The sequence below is a fragment of the Zalophus californianus genome, chromosome 6 (genome assembly GCF_009762305.2).
Source record: "Zalophus californianus isolate mZalCal1 chromosome 6, mZalCal1.pri.v2, whole genome shotgun sequence".
NCBI lineage: Eukaryota > Metazoa > Chordata > Mammalia > Carnivora > Otariidae > Zalophus > Zalophus californianus.
Genome location: NC_045600.1, coordinates 98,184,435 through 98,194,713, shown reverse-complemented (window position 1 = coordinate 98,194,713; position 10,279 = coordinate 98,184,435).

Here is a 10,279-nt window from a genome sequence, read left to right as displayed (position 1 = left end):
CCCTGCTCCTTGGGAGCCTGCTTCTCCCTCTGCCTCTCTCTCTCTCTCTCTCTCTCTCTCTCTCTCTGTCTCTCATGAATAAATAAATAAAATCTTTAAAAAAAAAAAAAAGAAGAGATAGAGTACGTTTCCCCTCCCCTTGAATCAGAGCTAGCCCTGTGAATTGCTTTGGCCAACAGAATGTAACAGAAGTAGTAATGTGCCAGTCCAGGCCTCAGGAAGCCTTGAATGTGTCTGGTCTTTGCATAGGACCCCTGCCTCAATCATCAAGATGAGCCTGGACCAGCCTCCTGAGGAAAAGAGACCAACCATGGGCTAATCTGTGCAATAGAGCCAACTCATCTTACTTGAGGCCATGCTAAATCTACTAACTCTAGCTCCGGAACCAACTAGCTGGCCACAGAGTAAGCCCAGGTGAGTTCAGCCAAGCCTGGCCCAAATCACCAGAACCACTCATCCAACCTGTAGACATATGAGCAACAATAAATGGTTGTTGTTTTAAGCTGCTAAAATTGGGGATGCTTTTGTTACACGGCATTATTGTGCAACAGATAGCTGACACAGGACAGTTCATGGCTAAGAGGCAAATGGGAAATGAGTGAGTGGCTGTGGAGTGGATAGGAGGGAGCCAAGGAAACCCATCTTCTTTATTATTTTAATTATCAAAGTTTCATTGAAGGGAAAACGAGTTCCTTTTCTCCTTTGAGCTGCATGCACTAAGACTGCTTTTCATTTGTTTCTTCCTGGTGTTCACTTGGGGACTAGAAGCAGGAATGGGTTCCAATACAGTATTTTCCTGAGTGGAAATAATTAATTCAATGTTTCCTGAAATAAGGAAGTCATCAGAGACCTATTTTTTGAACCTGCCGAATGGATCTGGTATTTGCATTCTGGATGCTGGCTTCAGGAAGAAGTTACAGGTCTGATAGAAAAGACTATTTGAGGAATGCTGTGTTTGGAACATCAAAAATAAAAACAAAGATAAGAGTCAATGTGACCCTGCAATTTTGACAAATGTGGAAGTGAGAAATCAGTCAGGGAGCCACGGGGCTAGAGTCTGAAGGGATATGGAGTGGGGATGGTCACCTGGAGGCATCCCAAAGACCTGGAGGATGATGATCAGCTCAGCACATCACATCCTCAGAACATTTATGTCTGTCTTGGACGGGTTTGGCCTTGCTCCTAACATTCCCTCCTAACTCATGGGGCCTCCTTCAAGGCTAATTTGGCAATTGCTTCAAAGCACACTTCAGAATTTTCCTTCACAAAGATGAGGAAGGAGGACAGAGGGGTTGCGCCTGCCCCTGCCATGTATTCACCTCCAATCTCACTCCTATCTGGAAGGGCTCCCTCCCACCCCCCCACCCCCCACCCGCGAGTCTTCCTCACAGCCCCTGAGGGCTGCAGGCAGCCACCTTCCTGGCCAGAAGTGTAACTCCAGTGTTGTCTATCTTGCCGAACCTTGATAAGGGTCTTAGCGACTTCAGGTGCAAATGCTCAACATTTAAACTGGATAAATAAACTTTTAAGGGGGAACTTGGGAACCCCACACTGCATGTAACGGTGCCCCCACGGGAAATGTGTTCCCTGTTCTTAAACAGTCGAGCCTACAAATGGTCTTTTCTCAGGGCACCAGCCATTTTCAAGGTGGCTTGTCTTTGAGCAAAGGAGAAGCACACATCCTCCCTGCAGGGCCTTTCATTTTCATCAAGCTCTGCATTCGAAGATGCTCTGCCTGATTTATCTGTTGCTCTCATCCACCCCTTTGGTGAGGATTTTCCCCAGCCTCTGATCCAGAAATCTGCTCTCTCTTATCCTACCCTGCAGTGAGCTCTCGGCCTCTGTTTCTCCACCCTGCTTCTCCCACACTGCCGCTCTTCCCGGCTGCACGGGATCACCCGCTCTTCCTACTTTGGTCCACAGAAGCCAACTCTTCCCCCGTGGAAACGGTGGTGAAGCCAGGCTCAGATGGCCACAGCCGCTGTGATCACTCCCTCCTGGGAGGGGGCCGCAGGACGGGAGGTGGGGGGGCGGGTGGAGATGGCCCACTGCAGTGGCAGCCAGCCTGCCCACAGCTGACGCACGGCAGACCTGACAGCCACCTCGACAACTGCTCGGCCTGTGATGTTCCTCTTTCAATGTCCCCTTTTGTATTTACTTTAAAAATAAACAAACACGGAAAGGTGGACAATTTCAAACACACAAAAGTAGGAACATAATGACACCCCCCCCGTGCCTGTCCCCCAGCTTCCACAATTGTCTACTTCTGGCCAATCTCCTTTCATCTATACTGCCACCCATTTCCCTCTCTCCTGATTATTTGGAAATAAATCCCAGGCATTATAGCTTTTTCTTTTTTTCCTGTAAATATTTCAGTAATTCTAAAATGTAAGGACTCTTTTTCCAAAAACACAACCAAAAAATGGCTATTATCAAATCTGAAAAGATTCAGTGCAATCCCTACCAAAATTCTAATGGCATTTTTCACAGAAATAGAAAAAAAAAATCCTAAACTTTGTAAGGAAGCACAAAAGACTCCAAGTAGCCAAAGCAATCCTGAAAAAGAAGAAAAAAGCTGGAGGCATCACACTTCCTGGTTTCAAACCATATCATAAATCTATAGGAGACAAAACAGTATGATACTGGCACAAAAACAGACATAGGGATCAATGGAGGTGGAATTGAGAGCCCAGAAATAAACATACGTGTGTGTGTGTGTGTGTGTGTGTGTGTGTGTGTGTGTATACATATGTATATGGTCAACTAATATTTGACAAAGGAGCCAAGAATCCTCAATGGGGAAAGGATTGTCTCCTTAATAAATGGTGTTAGGTGGGATGCCTGGGTGACTCAGTCGTTAAGCTTCAGCTCGGGTCATGATCCCACGGTCCCGGGCTCGAGTCCCTCATCGGGCTCCCTGCTCCACGGGAAACCTGCTTCTCCCTCTCCCACTCCCCTTGTATTCTGTCTGCTTGTATTCTGTCTCTATCTCTCTCTCTATCAAATAAATAAATAAAATCTTTCTAAAAAAAATAAATGGTGTTAAGTAACTGGATAACCACATGCAGAAGAATGAAATTCTTACAGTCAGTCTTACACCACTCACAAAAATTAACTCAAATGGAGTAAAGCTTAAATATCGGATCTGAGGCCATAAAACTCCTAGAAGAAAACAGAGAAGAAGCACCTTGACATTGGTCTTGGCAATGATTTTTTTGGGATGTGACACCAAAATCACAAGCAATAAAGGCAAAAACCATCAGTGCGACATCAAACTACAAAGTTTCTGCTAAATATACGCCCAAGAAAAACAGAAACATGTTTACACCAAAACTTGTACATGAATATGCATGGCACCATTATTCATAAAAGCCAAAAAGTGGAAACAACCCAAATGTCCATCAACTGATGGATGGATAAACAAAATGCGGTTTGTCCATACAATGGTTTATTGCTTGAGAATAAAAAGGAATAAAGTATTGATATAAGCTACAACGCGGACGAAGCTTTTAAACCTATGCTAAATGAATAAGCCAGTCACAGAAGACTACAAATGATTCCATTGATATGAAATGTCCCGAAGAGGAAAATCCAGAGAGACAGAAAGTGGATGAGTGTTTGTCTGCACCTGGGGGCAGGGGAAAGGGGAGAAGGGGTAGGGACTACTAACGGAGCGGGGTTTCTTTTGTGGGTGATGAACATGGCCCAGAATTAGAGATGATGGTTGCACAAACTTGTAAATAGACTAAAAAGAAACCCCACTGAGTTGTACACTTTTTTTTTTTAAGATTTGATTTATTTATTTGACAGAGAGAGCACAAGCAGGGGGAGCGGCAGAGGGAGAGGGAGAAGCAGACTCCCCGCTGAGCAGGGAGCCCGATGCAGGGCTCGATCCCAGGACCCCGAGATCATGACCTGAGCCCAAGGCAGATGCTTAACGACTGAGCCACCCAGGGACCCCGAGTTGTACACTTTATTTTTTTTTTAAGATTTTACTTATTTAAGAGAGAGAGAGAGCGAGCACATGAGAGGGGGGAGGGTCAGAGGGAGAAGCACACTCCCTGCCGAGCAGGGAGCCCGATGCGGGACTTGATCCAGGGACCCCAGGATCATGACCTGAGCCGAAGGTAGTCGCTTAACCGACTGAGTCACCCAGGCGCCCCCGAGTTGTACACTTTAAAATAGTGTATTTTATAGTATGGGAATTATAGCTCAGTTAAAAAAAAAAATACAGGTGGGGGGCGCCTGGGTGGCTTAGTTGTTAAGGGTCTGCCTTCCACTCAGGTCATGATCTCAGGGTCCTGGGATCGAGCCCCGAGCCCCACCGTCGGGCTCCCTGCTGAGCTTCTCCTTCTCCCTCTCCCTCTGCCTTCCCCCTACTTGTGCTCTCTCTCTAATAATTAAATAAAATCTTTTTTAAAAAAAATACAGGCAGCCCTAATGAAGTAAGCAGCAGCAGCAATGGCCGATATGGCAACAAAGAAAGACAAACGACATCCTGAACCTCTGGCTAGAAGGACGCTCCACCACCTCTGAAGGAACCTTGCCAAAAAAAAGTGGACAGGAATCCGAGGAAGCCGGTAGCTCCGGCGCAGACTTACAGACAGCCCAGAGGCACAGAACAATGTGAAATGACACCACACGGTGTTGTTCAGACTGAGGGAAACTGTGTCGGACCAACAACTCAGTTATGTCAATAAACAAATTCTGAAGGGGAAAACGAGGGGAATTTCTGGTTCATATAGCAACTCTGCGTTTACCCCTTTTGAGGACCTGCCAGGCTGTCTTCCCCAGAGGCCTCCCTGTCTTACCTTCCCACAGAAGTGTGAGGGCCCCAATTCTCCACATCCTTGCCCCACACTTGCCATTGTCATCTTGACAATGACAGCCCTCCTCCTGGGGGTGAGACGCCCCCCACTGCCTACCCGGGTTTGGGCTGTGCCCGGTCCACAGTAAAGCTCAAACATGCTCTATGTTCAAGGCAGGCAGGCAGGTCCTTTGAGCACCCCCCACCCCGCCGCCCACCCCGCCGTGTTCCTGTGCTGTGTGCTGCATGCAAAAAACACTAAATGACACACAGTCTCTGTCCTCGAGGTGCTCAAAGTCCAGCCAGGGAGATGTGAACTAGCTCTTTCGTTGGCAGCACCAGAGGCCCCTGCAATGGGCTGCATTCAGCAGGGGAAGGTTTGCTGCCAGACCGCCCAGCAGGGGCAGGAACCAGGATGCTGTCTGGACTAGCCCCCCGCCCCGCCCCAACCCACTCCCTCTCCCTTCCTCTCTCTCTCTCTCTGCCCCTGTCTGGAAGGGTCTCCTTTCTTCATTCCACACCTTCCAGAGGCCAGGTGCCTCTGCAGCAGGCCACGGAAGGCTGTGAGGTCCCCTGGTCGGACCAGCTGTGGCCAGGGAGAGGAGCAGGGGCCTGTGGAATGAGAGAGAAACTTCAAGGGGAGGCAGTCAGGGACAACACAGCCACGTCAGAGGGGTGGGGTCTGCACCAGGCCTTCAACCCCAGAGATTTAGAAAGAGAAGAGAGGGCCTTCTAGCCGAGACACAAGGCAGGAAACCAGATGTTCTCAGGGCCCGATGAGGGAGTGGCTTTGGAGGGAGGGAAAGGTGGAGAAAAACAGAGAGGGGTCCTCATTGTGCTGTTAAGGGTGGTGAAGGTTAAGCTGAGGAGCATGGATCCTATCGTACAGATCAGTGGTTTTCTGAACTTAATTTTAGCCACAGAAACCTTTTGTTTCCATACCAAATACTCCCCAGAAGCTTCAAGCGTGACGCAGGGGAAAGCAGGGCCACTGTGGCCGAAGCAGAGGTGCCAATGAAGTGGTTTGTGGGGAGGGGTGTCCCCTCCACCCCTCCCCCTCCCCTCCAAGCCACCCTCCCGCCCCCCCAATTTCCTGAGCTCTGAGGATCGCAGACAAGCTCTGATGGGAGCTGCCCGGGGCTTGTGAGGAGAATGACAGGGTCAGTTGAAAAGGGAATGGTTGAGCAGGCTGAGGAGGGGAGCAGGGAGCCCGCGGGTGTGGAGGGCCTGGACCGTGCAGGGGTGAGCACAGATGCGGAGAGGCTCTGAGAAGGAAGATGGAGGAGGGCTGGTGAAGGTCTGAGGAGAGGAGAAGGCCTTTTAAGGGCAGATCTGAGCCTGGGAGCCTGGTGGATGGATGCGGAGCAGGGGATGCAGTCCGGGAGGGAGGTGGCATTGGAAGCTTTATAGACATGTTGAGTCGGCGGTGATGGCAAGCAAAAACAAAGCGAAACAGAAAATCAGGTGACCCCAACGCTGCCGAGCAAAAGTGGGGTGTCTGCTACTGCCCAAAGAGGCCAAGCAGGGCAGGGCTCCCCAGAGGCCTCACTGTCCCGAGAAACACCTAATCCGAGCAGTTTGCTGAGAACTTTCTGGACTCGGGGGGCGGGGGGGGGGAGGTTTAAGGCACAAGACAGAGTTAATTAAATCGTACCAAATTACAGTAAAACCTCACCATTTCCATGTCGGTTAATTAAAAATAGCGACTATTTCAAAGCCACTGCTAGTCCCCAACCAACGTGTGGCCTTTTATTACTATTTAATAAAAATGCTGAGATAAGCTGAACCTGGTAAATGCAAAGTCCATTGGGGGTTGGAGAATTTTCCTTTTTGTTCTTTGGATTTCGAGTTAATAAGGTTTTATTGCTGAAAAAGTTGAGGTATCCATATGCTGCGATGCCAGAATGCTGACGGCCAAGAAACAGCACTCTAAAATAATTCATTTTGCTCCCTGGCCTGGCAACCTCATAGACCTAGAGCTATAGTTTCTAGGATTTTTTTTTTTTCTGTGGAAAATTGTCTTTATGCGTTAGGAGGTTCTAGCCCATCCATACAAAACCACTTTTTGAAAAAAGCACCATTCAGTCCACCAACTCTTTTTTTTAATTTTTTTTTAAGATTTATTTATTTATTTGTCAGAGAGAGAGAGAGAGGCAGAACACAAGCAGGGGGAGCGACAGGCAGAGGGAGAAGCAGGCTCCCCGCCGAGCAAGGAGCCCGATGTGGGACTCGATCCCAGGACCCTGGGATCATGACCTGAGTCGAAGGCAGACGCTTAACGACTGAGCCACCCAGGCATCCCACCAACTCTTTATTTTTAAAACAGTATTTAGCTATTGTCACCAAAATAGAGCACGGGCCAGATGCCACCTGCGGCAGCTCATCGGGGCCCCGGTCTGGTTCTGGGCGGGGGACCCCCACAGGGACCAGGCGCTCCTGCGTGGCCTGTCCAGCTTTGGCATTTGTGCCTGCCCACAGGGGTCCCCCAAGCAGCCCCTGCTCAGCATCCTCACCAAACTCACTGCGGCTGGCCTCGGGGCCCTAGAAGTCACTTTGCCATCTGGCTGACCCTGCCCGAGTCCCCAGGGACACCCGTGCCAACTCCTCCTGCCCACATCGGGCTCAGCTGTGGCACAAGGACCAGGCACGTCTGCTCACTTATCTTCCCAAACTGGAGTCCGTGCCTGGGCACAGCTCTGGTTAGCACGGGCCGTGAGTCTTTAGAAGACAGGGGACTCTGTCTCTTTCTTGAAAGGATTACTGTCACTTTCAGGCCATATACAGTTGCAAAGAAACAAATGAACATGTTTGAAATTTGAAAATTCATTACTCTCTTTTGGTGCAAATAGCTCCTTTAAGAAGACGGGTACAAGTCGTTCTAGAAAAAGGGATTTATTGTGGAAAGAAGCTATCTTAGCTTCCTTTATCCTTATTGTCTCGTCCCCGTTTGTCTGTGTAGCTCAGTGTCTTCGTCCACGGGGGCTGTTGTAACAAAGGACCACAGCAGGTGGCTTAAACACCAGAAACTTACCCTCTTACAGTTCCGGAGGCTACAAGTTTGTGAGCAAGATGGCGGTGGGGTTGGTTTCTTCTGAGACCTCTTCTCTTTGGCCGTGTCTTCATGTGGTCTTCCCTTTATGTATGTACCTGGGTCCAAATTCCCTCATCTTATAAGGAACCAGTCATACTGGGTGGCAGTCTACCCTAGTGACCTCATTTTAATTTAATTACCTCTTTAAAGAACCTATCTTCAAATATAGTCATATTCTGAGAGACAGAGTCCCCTGTCTTCTAAAGACTCACGGCCTGTGCTAACCAGAGCTGTGCCCAGGCACGGACTCCAGTTTGGGAAGATAAGTGAGCAGACGTGCCTGGTCCCGACTTCAACATATAAATTTGGGGGGGGACAACAGTTCAGCCGATAACACTTGGGAACTGGCATTATCACTACACAGACTAGAATTTAGATTTAATCGTTTGAAGGACCTTCGAGGTATTGGTGAAACGCCTAAAAATATTCGAAGCCCCTTAAATCCAAATTATTACATAAAAAATAAGTATTCCTACATTGTATAGAGGTTATGCCATGTTTATTGGTCTTATCTGTTGATAACCTGCTTTTATATTCTCTTACAGAACAACTTATGGAAATTTATGCTTCCACATGAGAAGTTGTACAGAAGGAAAGTTTTTCCGAGGTTGCACGGCAATGAAACAATGAAATACAAAATCATCTATGAACTTCCTTTATATCTATATTTAAATAAATCACAGTAATTATTTTATATGACATTTGAAAATACTCATTGCTCATTTTTTTTACAGATTTTGTGCAGTAGTTATAAAAATAATTGGATACCTGTCATCTTAAGATAATAGTTTTTAAAAAGGTATCTATAAAGGGGCACCTGGGTGGCTCAGTCGTTAAGCGTCTGCCTTCGGCTCAGATCACGATCCCGGCGGTCCTGGGATCGAGCCCCACATCGGGCTCCCTGCTCAGCAGGAAGCCTGCTTCTCCCTCTCCCACTCCCCCCGCTTGTGTTCCCTCTCTCGCTGTGTCTCTCTCTGTCAAATAAATAAATAAAATCTTTTTGATCGTGACCTGGGCCGAAGGCAGACGCTTAACGACTGAGCCACCCAGGCGCCCAAATAAATAAATAAAATCTTAAAAAAAAAAAAAGGTATCTCTTAAGCTGTAATTCACAAAATTTGACACAGTACTTTATGCTTTTTTCCCACCCAACACAGCTTAGAATTTCTCTCTAGCACTCCACATTCCTTCTAGCAAATTCTCCATTACTAGCTATTCATTATATAAAGACTGGGCTAGAGTTTCAGAGAAAATAAAAGTGAAAAGCACTGTTGGAGGGCTTTGGGCTCTTCCTCAAGAAGGCAGTTGCCTCCCAGTGAGCCAGAGCTCAGCAATGAGCACTCTGAGGTGTGGCCTGAGGTCCTGCCTTGCTCCTCAAGAGGAAGCCACTCTCCATTTGGTCTCTGGATCTCCTTCCCTTGGGCAACAAGCTGCCCACACTGTCATACAGTTCATGCCTTGGTCCCCAAAAGCCCTCTTCCCCAGCTCCTTTCCTGACCCCTTGCCCTATTTCTGACTTTCTCTGGGTTATGGGAAGGTGTTTTGGAGGTTGTCAAGATGAGTAACTACCTGCTCCTTCACCTGCTCTTTGAAGGTAATCCTGGGCATGTCACACTCCCCGCGTGGGCATCACCCACTCAGGACTCTGGCTGCCCCATTATTTCCCTCCATCAGGAAAGACCCATCTCTTCACATTTCAGTGCCTGGGGCCTTCATTTTGACTCCCTACTTCTCCTGGGGGGACATTCACTACATTTGCAGAGTATGTGACAGACGCCCTTGTGGCCACAGTGGAGCCAGCCCAGTGACTTCCCTGGGCTCTTGATTCTTGCTGCTACCACGCCTTTCCTAGGAACTTCGAATCCAAGCACCAAGTTAGCAATGGAGAGGACTCTACGCCTATCAACAGTGTGAGAAGTGTTTATTCTCCACTTCTCTCCCTTCCCCTCTCTCCAACTCCAAAGCTCCCTAACTCCCCAACCCCATAGAGAGGCAAAGGGTAGATCGTGCAAAGCTGCCTGCTTGGCCCCCAAATGCCTGCTCAAACCCCACCACTGCTCTTGCTTGACCCCTGACCTCTTCACTTTCAACCCAGACCAAACACCTGTCTCTACCACCCACTCAGGCCAAGGCGGAGACTTCATTAAAGAATTCATCCTGCTCCCTGTACAAGGAAGCACAGCATTTTAAGAGATAGACCGGATTCTATTAAAAGATCTAACAAGGTCAAAATATTTTTAAATAGTTGCTAGGTACAAAGGATATCTTTGCTAAATAGATGAATTAGTAAATGGACATGAGCTGACTGAGTGAATTTCTTTATGCAGACAGCAGCACTTGTCATCGGGGGAACGTGAGCAATGGACAGGCGTGGACACAGC